The following is a 21,323-nucleotide window of genomic DNA, read 5'->3' as shown; positions in this document are numbered from 1 at the left end:
CAGGATGGTCTCGATCTCCTGACCTCATGATCCACCCGCCTCAGCCTCCCAAAGTGCTGGGATTACAGGGGCGGGCCACCGCGCCTGGCCCTGATTGATCCTTGATTTTCCAAAATGCTCAATCTTTACTCATCTTTTCACCCTTCATACCCAAGGGTGATTTGTACAAAGCATTTGCTCAAGGGTGACCTTGTGGGAACCACTTCTGTTGCCTCCCATCAAGTAAAGGATGACGGGGTTCCACGGGTGGACCGGCTGTCCCATACGGGAGTGAAGGGAACACAGATTGCACACAGGTGCACCATGGCCAGAACGGAGGGAACAGTCAACACCCGCAGTTACATACATGCTCATGTTTCCACAGCCTTCACTGTGTTTATCAGTGAAAGTGGATTCTTTAGAAAATAAAGTTGTCCAGAGTCCCGCAACTGGTTCCTTTCCTATAACAGGGATGAGTTAGAATTTAAATAGTGCAGAAAAGAAAGAATTACAGGATTAGGCAGCTATAAAGTTACTGCCCTTCAGGTGTTATGTAAAAGTAAACTACAAATGGTCATATAACAATTGTAATTATAGAAAAAAATGGAGTTTTCTACCCTTTGCAATAGAATAAAAAAGAAAGAAAAATCCACGATACAACCAGTGTTATGGCTAAGCTACCTAATCAATTAGCCTACCCTAATTCAAAGGAAAAAGAACTATAGTCTAGTCTAGCAAAATTTAAAACAATAATGTCTTTGAATATCTTTAGAAATCCATCCAATGTTACCAGTGACAGAAAAGTCATTATTAAGTTATTTCTGCTTTTGGTTGCAAAATAGAAAAAGTAATTATTAATTCCAAAATACTTTTCATATACAAAATTAGACTTTTTTTCCTATATGACAATTATCAATCTAAGAAATTTAAAGCGGAAAGTAAAAACAAACTTTTTTACTTTTATGAGTTAATGGTAGTGGCCATATATGTGCAATGCACAAGGCACTAATGTGGCCTACATGTGTTGTGTACATGTAACATGTGACACACAGCAACTCATGTGATCTCCACAATGATTCCAAGAGGTCCTGGCTAGTATTATCCTCATTTTGCAGAAAATGAAACTGAGAAGCAGAGAGGAAAATTTACCGTCAGACTTACAGTGGTAGAAAGCTGGATTTATTTCCTGCCATTCTGGTATAGGGATCCCTCTTCTGCCACTGTTATGCAACTTTGCATTTATTGAAGCTTTAAAGTATGGAGATTTTTAAAGAGACACAAAATTTTAAAGCGAACAGTATAATAAGCCCATATACCTATCATTTACAAAAATGTAGTTTGGCCACTGTCACTTATCTAGACCCCATTTGATAACCATTTCTATATTATTTTGAAGAAAATTCCAGAAATCATATAATTTTGCCTACCAATGTTTCAGTGTGCATATCTAATATATTAGAACTTTATTTTTAAACACAGGCAGGACACTATTAACATATTTAAATAAACAGTAATTATGTGATATCATGTAGACATTTTAAATAGTCGATGCTTTAAACTTCAGTGGTAAATCTAATGTATAAAGTTATATTTTTCCTGACTATATTTTAATGCCATGTATTTCTTCTTAAGGGAAACAGTAGGACAGTGGTGACTATGAAGGGACAAAGTGTTCCCTTGAGCCCAAGGCCACATCACCTAAAGGGGAGACGAACACAACACAGGAACTTACCAAGAACAAAAGGCCCCTCTCTTTCTCTTGTTCTAACTTCTTCACCATGCTCTCCCTTGCCCAGATCTGGGAGGTACCTGTGCTAGGGCTCTGTACTCCCTGCCCCACGAGCCTGTGTCTCTGAGATGCAAGCGGCATCTGGGAGGCCGTGGACCAGCTCTGTTGTTATCTTTCACCCCACACTACTTAAGAGGATTCTTAAAATAAAAGGAGAGCTCTCCTCAATGGAGCTTTGTTTCAGCTGTTTACCATTTCTCAGTGTCTTAACAATTGTGATGCTGTAAGGCCACTATGAAGTTCTGGGTACAGAGGACAAAACTCCCTTGGTTTTATGGTTTAAGATTATATACAGGCTAATTGTATCTACTTTTCCTATATTTCAAGGCTATGTCTGATTGTGATGATAGTTCAAAGTATGGAGGACAATAATGCCTTCTTACATAGCAAAGCATTATTATAATGATTCAGCCATTCAACATGGAAGAGGAGGAAGGAGGAGAAGGAGGAAGAGGGAAAGGTGGAGGAGGGAAGGGAAGGGGAGGGGAGGAAAAAGAGAGGTAGAATCCAGGTGGAAGGAAGAAAAAAGTGGAGTAAGAAGAGAGAAACAGGGAGGGGAGGAGGAAGGGAGAGAGAGAAGGAGAAAAGAAGGAAGGAAGGAAGGAAGGAAGGAAGGAAGGAAGGAGGGAGGGAGGGAGGGAAGGAAGGAAGGAATCAAGATTATTCCTCAAATGTCAAACAACACCTGTTCCATACCCAGGTTGCTTTTCCCTCTTAGTTCAACTTTACCTTCAAGTTTGTTGGCTGGGTAGTTTTGGGTTGAGTGCCAGCCTTCAAGGTGTTTCCATTTTGCCATTCTATGTTTATAAGGGTTTTTAATATAGACCCTCAAGTGGGCAACACTGCACACTGGGATTTTCTTTCACTAGCTGCTTATAATCAAAGAATGTAAACTAGGAAAGGTAGGAAGCTCTCGTCAGCAGACAGTACTTATGTGATTTATCTATTTAAGAAGCAGGACAAGTACATGGCATAAAGTCAAGGATGGGGTAAGAGGTAAATGAAATGAAAGCTTTGATATAGAAAAATTATCTGGGATTTCAAATAGATGGATATAAGAAGTAGTAAAATCAGGTATTAGAAAAGGAGGAAATAAAGAAATAAACAATAAGTGTCATCAATCAGAAAACATTAATGTAAAAATTAAGAAAACATGTATGAACAACTAAATTCATTTGTGGACTAAAGTAGAAAGTGTTAGATTTTCTGAGAAGTTTTTATTCCTATAAGGAGGATTTCAAGCATATACTATTCCTGCTTATATGATGTCAAATTAGGTCATTTTAGTGAATCCACCACGAAACACTAGTTAGACATTGCATACATACCCTGGTTGTATGGTTCACAGCTTTATGCATTGTTGATTTGTTGCTATTGCTTTATTTTCTGCATATCAAAGTTGCTTTGGTAATACGCATCATCTCCAAGACAACCAAGTGAACCAACTCCAAGAAACTATTTGGAGTTAAAAATCTGGAGGAGTAAAGGCGTTCACCTGCCCATTCCATATGAGACAGAAATCAGGAGCTGAGGCTATGGGGTGCCTTTTAAACCAAACTAAACTTCTTCTATCCGCCCTTGTGCACATTACATAACGCTCTGCCTCAGGTCTCTCCTGCTCAAAATGGGGATGATAATGTTTCCTTCCCTAGTGTTATTTTAAGGAGGAAGTCAGGTAACATATGTCAACTTCGTAGGACAAGGCTGCAGTGCAGAAGTGCGTGCAGGGTGACCACGTGCATGCGGCATTGCAGCAGGGTTAGACCCCATCCGGAGATGGAAAGGAAGCTTCAGCCAAACAAACCATAACATGAGAGGCATCCAGAGCCTTGTGATCTAAAGCCCAGAACCCCAAACACAAAATTTCATCATAAAATATTGTAATTTAAGTCTCCTCAAAGACTTCTAATTCCTTCATTTAATTGATGAAGTGGCCGAGGTTTAGAGAAGGCTGGTGGCTTTCCCGGGTGCAGCCATAGGGGACACACTAGGTTTTCCAGCTTTTGATGTGGGTTGTTTTACACCAAATGTACACAACCATGGTGATATGGTTTGGCTGTGTCCCCACCCAAGTCTCCTCTCGAATTGTAGTTCCCATAATCCCCACATGTCATGGGATGGACCTGGTGGGAGGTAATTGAATCATTACCCCATGCTGTTCTCATGTTAGTGAGTAAATTCTCATGATATCTGGTGGTTTTATTAGGGGCTTTTCCCCCTTTGCTCAGCACTTCTCCTTCCTGTGAAAAAGATGCCTTTCTTCGGCTTTGCCTTCCGCCATGATTGTTAAGTTTCCTGAGGCCTCCCCAGCCATGCAGAACTGTGAGTCAACGAAACCTCCTTTCTTTATAAATTATCAGGTATTTCTTCACGGCAGTGCGAGAATGAACTAATACACGTGGCATGATTTTTCATGTCATAACTAGTAATAGTGTAGGGACAAATGACTTTTGCTTTCTTTTTAATAAAATTGTTGGTAATATGTACAGAAGTGGGAGGAGTAAATGCCTGTGTCTTCCTGATTGATTATAAAATTCTTTCCAACTAGCTCGTGCAAGTGGTCAACAACTGAGGCCAAAATGTATTGCTTTATAGAGATTTAGCAGACTTATATTAATGATCCAATTTCCTTGAATGGGGTGAACTTGTTAACTTGCGTATTTAGAAAAACTATAATCAAATATTGAAAATACTGTCATAGGATATAGAAATTAACCCATAGAACCTAGAACATGTTCTGAACATAGTAGATCCTTAACATATATCCATTACATTGAATTGAATTAGACGTAGTCTGTATCTGTCCAGAGGCTGAAAGTAAGAACAACAGGTGCCTATTATAAAACTGAATAATATTCAAACCCTTGACACAATCCAACAATGGAATGAGTTGCCTTGTTGAGTTGTAAGCTATCCATTCCTGGAAATATTCAAGAAGCAATAAAAAGGCTTCTTTTTAGGGGTAGGTGGCACGGGGCAGAAAGGCTTCTGCAGTGCACTCTGGAGTTTAGTGTAACGGACACAATCCTAGCTTTCTTTAGTGGCAGTGGATCTCGAAATTCTCAGAGCTACACATCAGAAACAATAATAGTCACTATATTAAATTGCTCATACTGAGATTTCATTTTTAAAGTAAATATATTATAATACTTTTCATACCATGTGTCAGAGACTCAATATAAGCGTGGATTCTGCAACTAAAAGGTGGACTTCTAAAAAGCTGGGTCATGTTCTACCATTTGCATATCACCACTGCCTCACACAGTGTATTGCACATAGTAGGTACTTCATACAATGATTTTATATACGAACAAAAGAACAAAAAAGTGTCAGATTTTTAGCTGAGTTTATGAGAATTTAGAAGATGTTTTGAAATACATTTTTAGCTTTTACAAAACTAAATTTGTGCTATGAGATTAGTTTTTTCTTAAGGTTGAATTTATGACACTTCTGTGTGTAATGGCAGACCATTCAAACATTGGATGGTTAGCTGTGTTTTCAATAGCAGAGGACATGCGGTGATATGACCACACATAAAATGCAGCAGGATTGCAAAGATATTGCCCTTCTCAAAAGTATCAAAATGTACATTGTCTTGAATCAAGAAATTCTACTGTGAATTTATCTTAAGAAAATCATTAACAGTGTAAAAGGTTTTAGGTGAAGAATGGTTATTAAAACCGTGTTTATAAGGTAAAAGTTTAAAAATCCAACTTATGAAATTACAATAGAGAATTGATGAAGTATATTACAGTATATCCATAATACTGTAGAATTGTGTATATCCATATAATCCATTATTCCATAATCCATTATTATGTAGATCCATAATAATAGTAGAATGCTAGACAAGGTAACAGAACAAAATAAGGTAACAGAAAAGTAGTTCTTCAGGCTCGGTGCAGTGGTTCACACCTGTAATCCCAGCATTTTGGGAAACCAAGGTGGGCGGATCACTTGAGGTCAGGAGTTCGAGACCAGAGTAGAAAAATAGAAAAATTAGCCAGATGTGGTGGCATGTGCCAGTTACCCTAGCTACTTGGAAGGCTGAGGCAGGAGAATACCTTGAACCCGGAAGGCAGAGGTTGTGGTGAGCCAAGATTGTGCCACTGCACTCCAGCCTGGGTGACAGAGCCAGACTCCCCCCACCTCCCCCCAAAAAAGTAGTTTTTCTTACAGAAAGATACATGTGATACATAAAGGGAAAAAGGAGTAAAGAACAAATGGTAGTTTGACTCACATTAATTTAAAATCTTATTGAAGACTGTCAAAGAAATCAGTCTTGAATTTTAAATCAACATACTAATGCTGGTTGTCACTGAATTTTTGAATTTCCAGTGCTTTAAAAAATTATATTATCTATTATTCTAATATTCCAATTTTTCTACAATGGACATACGCTAATTATGTAAAGAAAATAGAAGTTTAAAAACTTGGTCTCTCTGGCAGTTGGATGTTAATGCAAAGAATGACATTGAGAGGATAAGTTGCTAAAGATACTGACACCAAAAGTAAGAGAGTACAGAGATGATGCCTTGAAAAGGATAATTTTTGAACCATTAAAAATTAGTTGTGTAGCAAATAGAGGACATTGGGTCCAACAGATTGGTTTATTTCTCAGTCTTGCTGGAAATTAAATTTGTAGCGTTTCTCAATTCCACCCACTCTTAATTGGAAGAGAAAGTGAAGGCCACAGAAGCTGAGAGTCTGCCTCAACGTCCCCGGCAGTCAGGGCTGCCCAGACCTCGAACCTACACGTGGTCAGCCTCAACGTCCCCGGCAGTCAGGGCTGCCCAGACCTCGAACCTACACGTGGTCAGCCTCAACGTCCCCGGCAGTCAGGGCTGCCCAGACCTCGAACCTACACGTGGTCAGTCAATGCCACTCTTTCATGCAGCTGAAAATTTACACAATTACGTCCAAGATAGATTTCAAATGATTCCCAAAGATGTGTGTCCATGGAAAAAGGAAACTACATCCTCAAAATGGGTCTTTGATTGGAGGTAAGCTCTGAAGTCCGTGCACCTCTGGCTACCCGTCCGACCTCCCTCTGCCTAGGTTTCCTCATGTCTAAAAGGGATGGTGGCAACTTTCTTACAGGGTACTCGAGGGCTTAAAGAGAGCCAGCCATGTCTACAATGTGGCCTCACTCAGGCTCAAGTGAAAGAGTAGGAGTGGAAGGACTTTGAAATTCAGAAAACACCACGTAAGTATAACAAGAGAAGAATTAGGAAATTAAACATAACTATATTTTTTGGATCAAGTTCTCTGCTTGGTTCAGTTCATTTATGAAATATTTAGATTATAGGCAATGCTCTCCTCAGTATAAGGGTATAAGAAAAAGTAATAGTTGATGTATGAATTTAACAAGTATATGTAATTGACTAGACAAGGGCATACAACAGAAGCATGTAAGCATTAAAAACAGCAAGAAATAACTGGTACAAAAGAACCCAATTGCCCGAATTCTATATCAGTCATTGCCTTGTGAGCTCTGTTTGTTTTCAGGTACCTCCTTTACATTCCTAATACAGTGGTAAAGTCCCATTGCAGTTCACATACCACACGCTGTGATTCCTCAAATGTCGATGTGGATTGGACAAAGGTCCAGGCAACAGCCGCACACACCTCGTCCTTGGCTACAGCCTTCGCATGACCCGCCCTGCATGTAAGAGAGGAGGAAGAGACGGTAAATGGAACTGAGACTCTTTTCTCTTGAGTTAATGGGAATGGATAGTTTCCCTACATCTTGGGCTAGTCTCATTAAAGTATTGAAGGCCCTACACACACACAGAGCCACACTCGCTAAAATTTATCTAAGGAATGGCCTTAGATAAATTAGATACACTCCTACTGTTTTTCCTCAAAGTTGTAATTTTTTTTTTTTTTTGCTTTGAGATGGAGTCTTGCTGTGTCACCAGGCTGGAGTCACGGCATCTTGGTTCACTGGAACTTCTGCCTCCCGGATTCAAGCGATTCTCCTGCCTCAGTCTCCCGAGTAGCTGGGACTATGGGCATGGGCCAGCATACCCCGCTAATTTTTTGTATTTTAGTGGAGATGGGGTTTCACCATGTGCCATGTTGGCCAGGGGCCAGGGTGGTCTTGATCTCCTGACCTCATGACCTGCCCACCTCAGCCTCCCAAAGTACTAGGATTACAGACAACAGCCACCGCACCCGGCCAAATTTGTACTTCTTTTAAAATAAAGGTCTGTCCTTTAATAAAAATGAAAGAACAAGTTCAGTTGTGTGAAACTTGAGAGAGTCCCTAAGTCTCCATCCTCCCTACAAAGACTCCTAACCCAGGGAGATGAGCTGGAGGTGAGCTCCAGGCCCAAAAGGCTGCTTGTCAGGCAGTGATTGAGGTTGCAAGAGAAGGTTCTGGACTTAGGGTTGCACCGCGAATTGCATTATGGCAACGTATGCAAGTTCAATAAGGACCTCAAACACAGCTTGCCTATCTAAGGCCGTATCAGGACTAATGCCACAATGAAAACCAATAGGTGTTTAAAAAATAGAAGTAAAGAACCATGTGCAGACCAGGAAGTTTCCCGTATTTCCTATTTTCTAGGTTCACATGGAAAACTGGGGTGGTGGAAGAAAAGGACAATAATTCCTTTGGAACATTAATTCAACTTTTTCTACCCACTAACCATATTCGTTCCAATTTTAGCAGTTCTGTGGGAGGAGAAATGAAACATGAAATTCTTCTATGCTTTCAACTTTGCATATTTCTTTACCTCTACCTGGAATGCCCTCCCCTTTCTGGGTCTTCCCAATCCTGCCTAGAAGCCATACTTTATTTTGTGACACGTTCCTGATGAGAGAGAAGCAGGGATCTTCATGGTAAGAACAGCACACATGTCAACCACTCCCATTACCGACTATCTAGCTGAGAAGCTACACGCTAGGTCAGACATTGCAGGTTCAGTATCTCTCTTAATCCTCAAAGTTGGCATTATTATTTCCCTGCACGTCGGTTCAAGATGCTGCCTAACTCCTGGAGACACAGAGCTGGAGCTCCCCTAGCAGGGATTCAAAACCAGCTCTTCCCAACTCAAGGGTGCTTTCTGCTGCTCCAGGCTGACCTCCAGTTTCTCAGGCCCTCCAATACTCCAATTCTTTGTTCTTTCTTCATTCTCCTTCTTCTTATTCTTCAAGATGGACTCTCACTCTGTCACCCAGGCTGGAGTGCAGTGGTGTGATCTCATCTCACTGCAACTTCTGCCTCCCAGATTCGAGTGATACTCCTGCCTCAGCCTCAAGAGTAGCTGGGACTACAGGCACATGCCACCACATCTGGCTAATTTTTGTATTTTTAGTAGAGATGGGGTTTCACCATGTTGGTCAGGCTGGTCTCGAACTCCTGACCTCGTGATCCACCCGCCTCGACCTCCCAAAGTGCTGGGATTACAGGTGTGGGATTACTGTGCCTGGCCTGTTCTTCATTCTTCTAAAAGGAAACATTTAGCATTTGTGACATGCTTTTGCTCACACACAGAAACTTTCTCTTTTGCGGATAGAATTGATGACTCTCCCAGGACAATGTCATTCATTACTAAAATGTGGAGAGCATCTTAGATCATTTAAAATCAGATGAAATATATGTACGCTTTTAAAAGAAGTAATGCAGATATCAAGTTTCCAATGATTTCTAACAAATTGAGAAAAATAAAACATAGAACCCATTAGAAAACTTTTATGAGAATGTCTGGTCTTGGGATTTTACTTTACGACTGAAAATGACAATAAATTTAGTTTCTACTCGGGTTAAAGTGTGCTTGCCTATTGTGAGTCAAGAATAAATGGTCTAATGGGTTTAAGTGGCCCCACATAGTTTGCTACACTTGGGCACAGCAGGCGAGATCATCTGTGGCCAAGAGTGCCAGCAACACATCTACCTAAAGTGCCAGGCATTGGCTTTGGAGAACTACGCCAGGCCATGGCAGGCTTCCCTCCCCACCCACCTGCACTTGGAAGGCCACCTGCAGAAGGCGGGAAGGGTGCACAAAATCCCGAAGGCAGGGAGTGGAAGGGACTTAGTGTCAAAGCAATGTCGCTAAGTTCTATTTCCCATTCTGTTAGCATCACCTAAGAGAGGGAGACACAGATACACACACACACACACACACACACACACACACACAGACACACACACAGACACACAGATTTCATCTAAAATTGCCATTGCTTTGAGGCCGAGGCGGGCGGATCACCTGAGGTCGGGAGTTCAAGACCAGCCTGACCAACATGGAGAAACCCCGTCTCTGCTAAAAATGGAAAATTAGCCAGGCGTGGTGGTGATGTCTGTAATCCCAGATACTCCGGATGCTGAGGCAGGAGAATCACTTGAATCTGGGAGGCAGAGGTTGCAGTGAGCGGAGATTGTGCCTTTGCACTCCAACCTGGGCAACAAGAGCGAAACTCCATCTAAAAAAAAGAAGAAGAGAAACAAAAAAACAAAAAAAATCCTTTTTAAAAATTCAGATAATCCTCAAGTAGCTTATAAGACTTTAGGTATTAAATTTTTAAGTGTTGAAAAAACTGACTATACAAAGTTATTTAACGTCAGGACCATCATCTTTTTAACATTTTGTTAAGCATCACCAGCATTCTGGTGCAAAATTCTGGACGTAAGACCTGTTCAAATACTCCAAAGTAAGTGATTTACAGAAAATTAACTAGCATGAGTCAGTCCCAGTCTTTTTTAAAAAATAAATCATTGAAAAAATATAAATACTGTGTTTACTGAAGATGGGCAAGTGGCAATTTCAGGAGCACAGAGTGACTTTCTCATTTGCAAAATGAGGATAATGGATTAGATCATCTTTAAGAGTCTCCTTTTGACCTCTGAAATCCAGCTTTATTTCTCAGTAAGAGCTTGGTCTTTTAAATTCATATGGATATTCTAGTTAATTAATAGTTATTTCACATAGTCTTTTAGATAAAGTTGTAGTTATTTCTGTGTGGATATCACCACATTTTTGGCAGAAGAGAAGCACTCGCCTTTCCATGGAAATTGTAATAGCAATGAAACTCAAACTCTATTAAGCCCGACTAACTCTACAGCTCAGTCTGAAATTTGGAATTTAACCTACTGGAGATTTAAATAGAGTAATAGCTAAACACAAGGGCTGACATTAGGAACTCTCTGGTGGGGTACACAGATCATTCTAGAATATTTACTTGCCCCCTTTTTTGGCTTCTTCAAACAGACATCAGATTTATCCCTAGATAGATCATCTGGTCTCATTTGCCGACACCCTATAGTTCATTTCTAGAGACAGGGAAGATATATTTATAATGACCTAAACACACAGACTATGTGCTAAGTACTAAATATGAATTGTCATTTAATTCTCACGACCAGGTAGATACATGACAACATCAGTTTCACAGACCACAGAAATGAGGCCCTGGGAAGGTACGTCACTGGCCTAACATCACCTAGTTTGTCAATAGTAGGGTTTGATTGGAATCCTGACCATCTAATTTCTCAGCAAGCACTCTCAAATACCACACTCAAACCTCAATGCAATTAAAATGAACTTTTAAAAAATTAGACCATCATATGCCTAGACAGAGCAAAGTATTGGGAAGAATTGAGCGAAGTGTTTCTCATTATCTGGGTCCTCCACACCCATGAGAAGAGCAGGGCGTGCACCAGCCTTGTGTGCAGTTTACCTGGAAATTTGCCATAAATGTAAAATACACACAAGATTTGATCACAGCATGAAAACAATATAAAACGTCTCATTAATCATTACGTATGGATTGCTTGTTGATATTATAATATTTAGGTTAGATAGCTATATTATTAAAATTAATTCCATCTGGTTCTTTAAATTACGTTTAACATTTACTGGAAAATGTAATATCACATATGTAATTCTTCCACTTGCATTATATTGATACTAGACAGTGCTGATCTAGACTATCAGTTACCAGGTTAATTTTACAATGAGTTACACTTTGGATTTTTATCGGACTAGAGCCACATACACATGTTCAGCTTGAACACCTCCTTGCTAGAGAACAATATAACCCATTCAGTTCAGTCTCAGGAATGCCAGGCTTATATTCTTCGATAGCTTGTTAACTCAAAGCTACTTAATAATAAAAGTTATTTTCTCCAAGATAATTATCGTTTTAAAAATGTTCTACCCTTCAATGTAAGCCACAGGCTTGCATATTAAGTAGCTTTTCTCCAGGCTTCTGTGGCTCATGATGTCAGCGGTAGGTCAAGATTCCTTATCACCAAACAGAGCCCGTGATGACACTTGTCTGGGCAGACAGAAATTTCCGCTGACGGCCGAGTAAGACTGAAGACCACAGAGGGTGATGCCTGTCTCTTAACCCTGAGAAAATCCCAATAGGTGGTTCTGTCTGGCTAAGGGGGAACTGTCCTCTATTAATCACACTGCCATATACTTTGAAGCTCTATTGCATGCTGGCCAGAAAGCTTTATTTAAATGCACTCAAGCTTCCTTATTTACCATTTTTAGGCTTTTACTATTTTACCCCATACTTTAAGCATGGTAGTAGTATAGTGGTTCATACTCTTAATTAAAAACAATTTTTAATTAGCTGATTATCATTTTTTCAGGCCTGTCGAGTTTCATACAGTGAGCTAATTTTTACAAATATCTTAAAGAAAAGTTGGGCTTACATAAAAAAATCTGCAAATATGTAAGCATAAAGCAACAGCCTTTAGTAACAATCATGGAAAAACATAACAACCTGCCAATTGCTGTGTTAACTTGAACAGTCTTCCTTCCGTAAGATTGAAGTAAGAAGAACCCTTGTACCACTGCTTGATGTTCTGCAAACAAGTGTAACTCCCCCTCACTGGTACCACCCATGCAATAAAAACAGGCCAAGTGAAATAGAACCAAAATCCTCTCTAAATGGGGTGAGTGCATGACTGATACTTTAAAGCATTTGATATCTGAGACATCAGGTGAGTTTCTTAGTATTGTCTGAAGAGATTATTTTAAGTGATTTAGATGTGGATCCAACTAATGGCCACAGTCAGAAATCCCCAAACTCCAGCTCACCTGTGTCACAGTATAAACAGGGCTTCACTTCAGCCCTGACAGCAAGGGCAGGTTCCTGGGAGGCAGATCCCAGGAGGTGGAGGAAGGAGAGGAGTGTGTGCTGAGAGGAAATGTGCTCCCTGGGGAAGACCTCCCCATAGCAGGGCTGGGATCCCCAGTGGGAGTCCGGGTATTTACGTTCTGACACTGGCCTTGGCAACTCGGCATCACAACGCTGCCACACGAGCTCATGATGTCAGCCACACAGTCACAAATTGCAGGACACGGGCAGAGAAGCCGTAGAGAAAGTCAGAATTTCTAGTTTCAAGTCTAGAACCTTGTCTTGGAACTGTGCTCTGTATATCTGAAGGCCCCATGGTCACCCACAGCCTCTGATGGAGCAAGTGTTTATCTGCAAGGAGAGGGAGCTGGAAAAGGCCCAGAGCCCTGGCTTCCACTTCCATCTGAGGAGCGAGGCCTTTGTCTGCTTTCGTTTTTAAAAAGGTTCTTTATTCGTGCAAGTCTGAAGTCGCTGGGTGACCTCATCTCGAAAGCTAGGGTGCTGTGTGCTTTATCACATGCTATGGAATAGCAAGAACATGTTACACTCATGCAGTTTGTATAATTAAAGGACTTACATTTTAAGGAAATACAACACTGGTGTGGGCATAAAGATAACAATGAAGACAGTCATTAAAACTTAATTGCTCATCACATGTGCCAGCCAAGTGGAAGAACTACAGGCTAAAACGACAGCATTTTGTTAGCGGCCATGCTCCCAGTCCACACACGCCCACATGCTCTGACACAGAGGCAGGAAAAGAACATGGTTTAAAGATGCCTGGACCTGGTTGCATATTCCAGTTACCTGGGGCCTCTGAAAAAGCACTGACCCCCGCCTGCAGAGACACTGATCCAATGGGTCTGGGGTGAGGCTCAGGCATCAGTAGTTTTTTGAAGGCCTCCTGGTGATCCTGATGTGCAGCCAGGGCTGAGAAACACTGGCTCAAAAGAAACGCCCAGAACTAGCAAAAGAATGTCCAGATTTAAATTACTATTCTGCTAGTTCTTAGCTGTATGAACTTCACAGCACAACCACTTCCTCCATTAGAGAAAGAGGAAAAAGATAAAACATTGACAACACCAGCCCACTCGCCTTCTAGGGCCGTTATGAGAATCAATTTAGATTATGTAAGGAGAAGGCTAGGCAAAAAATGAAACTCAGTACAAACTATGCTTTTACCTAAGGAAGAACCCAGAGCCACATGAAACTCTCCTAGGCTGAGAACCCTGAGACAAGGCACAGAAGCAGGGTAAGAAGCGAGAATGATGAAAACAATCAGAAAAAAAAGGGTTGTGATTCTGGGTTTTAGCTACAAGGCCACGGTACAGCCTTCCTGCCTCCTGACTATGAAATCAGTGATTTGTGATTTGAGCTTAAATCTCTTTATGATATAAAGTGAAAATGTTCTGGGTTCAGGACAATTCGCTAGATAAGCCCATGATTTTACAGGCTGGAGCTGGAACGGAAGCCCCATGCCCATGACTTCAGAAGAAGATTTAATCTAGAGGCATTTACTCCCCGCAGAAATGGAAGAGGTGACTCTTGGGGATGGGAGGCGGGAGACTGGCCAACAGGAAAGTGTTCCGGTCTTTGTCCTGAGGAAGCTCATCACACAAACTGGAAGGTGAAAATCAGAAGCGACATATTTGCTAATGGGACAAACCAGAGGAAGCCGCTCCGTTCTGAGGAGACGGGGTGCGTGACAGGTTCTGAGTCCCGGTGCCCCGGCCTGTGTGCAAGGTCGGGTTCTGCACCGCGGAGGCTGGGTGCCATTGCAGGTGGACAGCAGCCTCCATCGCCACGTGTAGCCGCCGAGCCAGCCTGGCTCCCCGACCCACACACCCTGTGCCCCCAGGCACCAGCTCTTGCACTAGAAGAGCCCACATGACCAGGTCTGAAAAGAATCTAAAAGTCACTGTCTCACAGAGTATTTGATAATTTTTAGTATTTCTATTCGCAGCCTGGCTTTCTCTGGAGCATCTCACGAGATGTGAGAGTGTGATTCTAAGAGTGCAGAGAAGGGCTCGATAGCCCGCAGGTGCAGGGCGGGGCCGGTGGCTGTGCCCCAGGCTGAAAGGAGCGGGTGGGGCTGCCCATCCAGGGCGCTGCTCTCTGAGCCCGAGCCTCAGCTGTGTGGGCTCTGCTTCCCTCTGTTGGTGTGCAGTGGGAAGGAATCTTCCCAGGCAAAAGGGGCAGCGAGCAGGGCAGGTGGAAGCTCTGCTGTCCTCAGATGTGAGAATTCCTGCAGAGTGACTGGGGGCAGGTGCAGGGGCCTGCAGCTCTGGGGACAGTGGCTTAGGAAAGACTGAAGGCTGCCCTGCACAGCCTTTCCTGAAGCTGAGTCGGTGCCGCTCAGGCTGGCCTGCTGCCTCCTTGGTTTGGGATAGCAATTCTACTCCCAAACCTTACATGAAAACAAACCTGAAACTGGAGAAAAAGTCATTGTGAAATGCACAAAAGACGTAACGCTTGGCTATGGAAAGAAATGTTGGGAAAATTCCCCGCTTTGATTTCCTTTGCTATCTTTTATTTTCTTGTGGATGTAAGGACTCCATGTTGCCCTCAGCAGTGACATGGTTTCTGGACAGCACACTGCAAACCCAGAGGCGGTTCACCAGCACGCGGTTACAGCCTCCCAACCCTGTCGGGGCTCAGCTTGGGGCCCTCCGGGACAGGTGCACAGACACAGCCGTCTGTGTGGCCCTCATGGTCCAGCCTCGGGAAGCCACATTGAGAACACTGTGCTCAAGTCACACAGAGAGCAAAGTGTATGTTTGTAAATTTAAAACAGACAAAGTGGTTCTACATCCCGATATCACAAGCAAGTTTGCTTCCATGAAATCAGACGTATTGGATAAATTGTATCTGACAAACTATTCTCCCTAATTTATTTTAACCCCAAGACTATACACAGAGCAATCAGAAAGACATTTGGGATAAGGAGAGTGGGATAGGAGAGGAACGGATCTGTGGAAATTGGTGAGATAGGGAACCAGGGCACGCTCTTTTCCCTGAAACACACTCTGCAAAAGAACATTTTCCTCTGTCTTGCATGTTTCTGTTTCATTTGCAAATTCTGCTTACAGAGTAAATCTGAAGTCATAGAGGCAGGATCGAGAAGATAGAGGCTCTAGATTTGGGGCCAAGACAGCCACCCTGGAGGCATCCAGAGCTGGAGGATCCCAACTTAGCAGCTCCAGGAGCCAGAGGATCCCAGCTTAGTGGCTCCGGGAGGTGAAGCCTCAAAAGCGCCATTGACATCAGGTGCCACTGCCTCATGGGGCATTTACTATGGCAGCTGTGTCCGTCTTCTCTGTAATCCAAAGGGCTGAGGAATAAGAAAAAGAACAGGAACAGCACTGAGGAGGGAAAGAAAATGCCTGTGTGTTCTTAGGGGAGCCTGCCAAGTGCACTAAGGAGAAAGGAAGGGTGAGGGTTGCAGAGCTCTGTCCCCAGCGCCCAGGTACTGCAGATAGAGAGAGGACCTCATTCCCCATTCCCCCCCAGACTGTGCTCCTGTGAGGACAGAGCGCCCTCGGTTAGAGGCAGGTCTGCAGGAGCAGGGCGTGGAGGGTGACCGTGAGCACTGCTCCTACACAGGTGGAGCTGGGCTTCCTTCAGAGCTAAGGAGGTGGAGCTTAGAAGGACGAAGCTTCCAGGTGAGGGGCCTGAGAGGGTCCCTGGGGAACAAAACACACCCTCGAGGAAGTAGTAACTGGTATAAGATGGTGTGTCTGTGTCCCTTAGGTGGGCAGGGCCAAAGCTTCCGCCTGAGGCTGCCCTGGCCCTTCCGGGAAGCATCTGCCCCTCAGCCTGGGGCAGGAGGTGGACACCAACCCCCAGACACAAGACCGGCCCCCTCCCTCCTTCCGGCTCCTCTGGAGTCAGACGGTTTTGAAAATGCACAAAGCAGAAGGAAAGATGTGGGACGAGATCCTTGGAAGGAACTCAGGCTTGTTCATGCCCAGTTCCAAGAATGCCCGCCTGCTCCGTGCTTGGCATGCCTCTGAGGGACGCTTCTGGATCGCATCGGCCATGGGAAGGCAACGGTCACCAGCATGGGGGGCAGGACAGGGCCCCCCGCTTTCAGTGTAATTGGATGGTCATGCTTTAAAAAGTAGTGGCATGAATACAGAGAAGAGTAAAGAGGAAGAGAAAAAAAACCCCACCAATCTGGGTTCTATAAGATACCTTCTTCTGTCAGTGGAAAATATTAAATTATAGTGACAGCTCAGATCCTGAGGAATGAGGAAGATGAGAACGGCTGAGAGACAAGCATGGTTGGGCACAGGTGATGGTGAGCGACTCACGGGTGGTGCCCCAGTCACTTGACTAGACTTAGAAAGCAACTGGCCATCCGAGGGGAGCCCTGTGGTAAGGGGAGCCCCTGGCATCCTTTCAGCTTATGCCAGGCCCCCAGCACAACAAAAGCCTGGTTGTCCTTGTTGCATATCTTAGGATGGTTTCAATTTAGAAAGAATGGGGGAAGAGAGTTGGCAGGGACTGAGATCAGATGAATTTTGACTTGAGCTCAGCACAGCATCACCCAGAAGCCGCGTCTGATGCCCATGCCTGATGCAGTTCATCTGAGGCCAGGCAGCCCAGCAAGGCTCAGCTGAAGCCACTGAACACACGCTGGAGACTGCATTGCCATTCGAGACGTGAACGGAAGGAGGAAAGAGAAGCGAGACGGCGAAGTCGAAATTACCTCATTCTACACGAGACCAAAACCAAGTTAAATCTGCTTCACTTTCTGCCTGTTCTTTTTACTGGGGAGGCTGAGGGTATCTAAGTCACACGTCACTAGGAATAAACATTCAGCCCATTAATACTCAAGTGTCATCTGATGCTCATTTTACTGTTTATCTTGTAGAAGAAATCAATTAAGTATCTGTTGAAAGCAATAGTGTGTGCAGAGCCTCGGGCAGGGTACTGCAGAAGACATTAAATTACATTATATTATACAATAGTCCCTGTCCTCAAGAAGCTAACATTCCGGACAGAGAAGCATTCAGTGTGTATAAATGAGATCAATAACGTGCACTTAAAAGTGATGTTCTTTTCTTTTAGGCGGTGATCTCCGCTTCAATCTAGGTATTCAGGCAGAGACCGGATCAGCAGGTGAACACCAGGAAAGATTTCCGGAGAATCCCTGAATTAGGAGAGATGCTGGATGGTGTGAAATCTATGATCCGTCTTTTCCTGATCACAGTCTGTGATACTAAAGCTTGCTGAGGCTTCGGAGCAGATGTGATAGGAGCTCAGGAAAGAGGAAGCTGAGACAGAGGAGCCAGGAGCAGAGCTCTGAAGCCCGAGTATGATCCGGTGGGAAGAGATGGATGAGGAAGGGCATTCCAGGCAGAGGAAACTGGTCTCATGCTGCATTGAAGCCAGGGACACGGAACAAGGGCAATATACCAGGAACAAGAGGTCTCCTGAGAACCATTTGCTCTGCTGGGTGCTGTCCACTCAGTAAATTCTATGCTGTGAGGCCACAGAGCCAGACAGCTTCTTCTGCCACCCAGCTGTTGCAAGAGATTCTCCCTGAGCATCAGCGCTTTGCATTATAGGGGACGGAAAACCAACCCAAAGGCAATGTGGAGAATGTGGCGGCGGGATGGGGGTAGGGGGCAGAGGAGGTGCAGAGAGAGACAGGGACAGAGACAGAGAGAGAGACGGAGGACACAGACAGAGAGAGAGGGGATGGGAGGTAGCAGAGAGAGACAGAGGGAGAGAGGCAGAGGGTGTAGACAGAGAGAGAGGGGACGGGAGGTAGCAGAGAGAGACAGACAGACGGAGAGAGGCAGAGGAATAAAGGCAGAGAAAGAGAGAGAATAAAAAAGCTAGAGAGAGAGAGGTTGGAGACGGGGGAGGAGAGAGAGGCAGAGAAAGAGGGAGAATAATAAAGCCAGAGAGAGAGAGAGATTCCAAAGGCTGGCAACCCAAATACATACAATCAAGCAACTCAAAAGCAGAGTTACATTTTAAAAACTCAGCAGGATAAATATAGAAAATATAGACAATTTTATTCTATTTTTCAAGGAGGTGCCTATAAACCAAGCCAGAGCCAGTCAAATGGAAGCCCTGGGTGGTTGAGAAGCTTTGCTATAAACGTCACCTGAGGTGCAGCTAAACTTCCTCCTGTCACTGCTCCTGAAACAAAAGCTATTTAAGAGGCAAGAGGAAAGAGTGCCTTTTAAAACAAGTGGAAGAAGAAATTGATTCCAAAGAGGCTGATTCTCTATTAAACAATGCTTGGCCTTCTTGGTAAAGGGTCACTAGTCCCATTTAGATCATTTTTTTTTAACAGGAAAAAAAGTGATTCACAGTGACAACTATTTCCATTTTGAAGGTTTTCCTTTTATTCAAGAAATTAAAAGACATAAACAGAAGCTTTGTAATTAGTATCAAGATATTTTTGTGTATGGGCATGGTATATTCCATCTTAGTATTTGAGCAGTGGAGCAGATGTTTTGCTTTTTTCTAGAAATGCTGTCTGGCTAATGTCATTAACTCCTGGAGAAGACAGAGGGGGAGTGAGAGTGAGAAAGGGATGTGTGGGACTCTGTCCGTGGTACCTCGGGGTCAGTGGGGACACAGGGAGGAGAGACACTTCAGGAACGGGTGCTGCCTCCTGCTGCCCCAGGGCACCACACATCCCTCTAGTGAAGAGAAGCTGGTGGGTGGCCTCGGCCTGGAGACGCCACACAGCACGCTGCGTCAGGGGCGAGCCTTGCCTCTTTGTGGCAGGTCATTACAGGGCCTCACCGGTGTGTGCAGGGCTGGCCAGCACCCCAGAGGCTCCTCATGGCAACGCCCCTGGTGCACAGAAAACAAATGATGCTCGCTTTAGTCCCAGGGCAGTGCCAACAGCAGCTGGGCCAACACCTCCTTCCCAGGTTTCTCTGCAGGAAGCTGGAGGACCCTTCAGGGCCAATTGGAACCACCTGCAACGTCCCTGCTTCACGGGAGGGCCAGTAACAACGCAAGTATCAGGGGACCTCCCGTCTTAGCGACGCAGAACGCACACAACCCTTACCCATGGCTCTGCTCTGAGTCTCTGCTTCCAAGGCTTCTCAGTGAAGTCGTGACCGTTGGAGGTTTTGAAAATGATTTCTGATCTGAGTCGTTTCTTCCTGCTCAGCTCAAGTAGGAAGCATCATGAAATTGCATTTGAACATTCCTAACCACAGGATGGCATGACGGGGGACCGTGTGTGGGGCAGAAGTTCAAGTGGATGGGACACCTGCACAGGGGCGTAAGCCAGGCCCATCCCAGGCCCACCAGGAGGAGGCCCTGGGGTTAGTGCTTCGAAATTCGGCAGAAATCTGCTATTACCAGTACACAAGATTCCCACCAAATACATGCTATTCTGCAGATGGATCATGGAGTTCATACTTATTTCCCCCCAGAGACAGGTTTTAAGATTCCTACCATTCCAATGCTTCACGCCTGTCTCCACTCTCCCCTTGGCCGTGCCAACAGCTGCATGTGCCACTCATGATGCTCAAAGGCATTCACTCCAGAAGGTTCCAGGGACTGCTCAAGGAAGGACAAATGTGTCCTTTCTACAGCACGAAGCACTGCCCTCCTCCTTCTGCTCTCCCAAGGAGGGAAGACGGCCAGGAAAATAAAAGGAATGTCTTTGGGAGCCATCTGAGGAAAGAAACAGGGGCTCCAAATTTTGGTAAAGCAAAACCATTCTGCTCTCTCCCTCTGCGCCACAAAAAGGGATATTGAGGATGCCTGTGCCCTTCATTCTTGCACACATCCGCTTCATTCTCTGCGTCCACGCCACTTAGTTACGCAACGAGGACCCGAGAAGAAAGCCAACTTCACAGCTGGGGTTAATTCTAGCAGGAAACTAGGAGAAGCAAACATCCACAAAACATCCTTAACTTGCTCACCCCCTAGTGCCCTAACGAAGCTCGGCTGTGAGGACCAGTTTGTTCTCTGATTAAGCCTGGTTTTTAATTTGGGGCTGAAATAAACACAGAAACACTTGATTTGCAAACCACTGGCACGAACACATTTCCCAGGAGCCTCAATCATGGGCCTCTGAGGACCACATACGTGGGAGATTCTGGGAGGATTTGGACCTGATACTCAGGACCATATCCTTTCTGAAGAGACACGATAGAAAAACGAAAACTTAAACAGTGAAAACTTATGCGATAAGCAAGGCGACGAGAGACCATTCAATGAAGCCTCAAGTCTGAACATCCTTCTGGCGTGGATCTGTCAGCGAAATATTCCAGCACGAGGAATGTTTGAGTTTAACAAATGGCTTTACAATAATAATCTACCAGATGCCACAACAGCACAAACTTTTACAAATTTTCATTCAAAGAGAACTTTTCTCTGATAACATAAACACGTAATCTGGCAAATAATACCTTGAAAAACAGATACCTGAGATCCTGTTTTTTGTTTTTTTTTTTCTTTTTTTTTTTGA

General features: G+C 43.8%; 1 protein-coding gene across 3 annotated transcripts in view; it reads right to left on the bottom strand.

Annotated features, from left to right (window-relative positions):
- The window catches only part of MYT1L (myelin transcription factor 1-like), a 557,824-nt gene that overhangs the window by 496,186 nt on the left and 40,315 nt on the right, over positions 1–21,323 (bottom strand). For all 3 annotated transcript variants that reach the window (XM_011989525.1, XM_011989526.1, XM_011989527.1), the window contains exon 2: positions 7,331–7,430. The gene's annotated coding sequence lies outside the window, so the exon portion shown is untranslated. The remainder of the gene's footprint in view (positions 1–7,330; positions 7,431–21,323) is intronic.

The sequence above is a fragment of the Mandrillus leucophaeus genome, unplaced genomic scaffold (assembly GCF_000951045.1).
Source record: "Mandrillus leucophaeus isolate KB7577 unplaced genomic scaffold, Mleu.le_1.0 Scaffold355, whole genome shotgun sequence".
Classification (NCBI taxonomy): domain Eukaryota; kingdom Metazoa; phylum Chordata; class Mammalia; order Primates; family Cercopithecidae; genus Mandrillus; species Mandrillus leucophaeus.
This window is presented reverse-complemented; position numbering and strand designations above follow the sequence as displayed.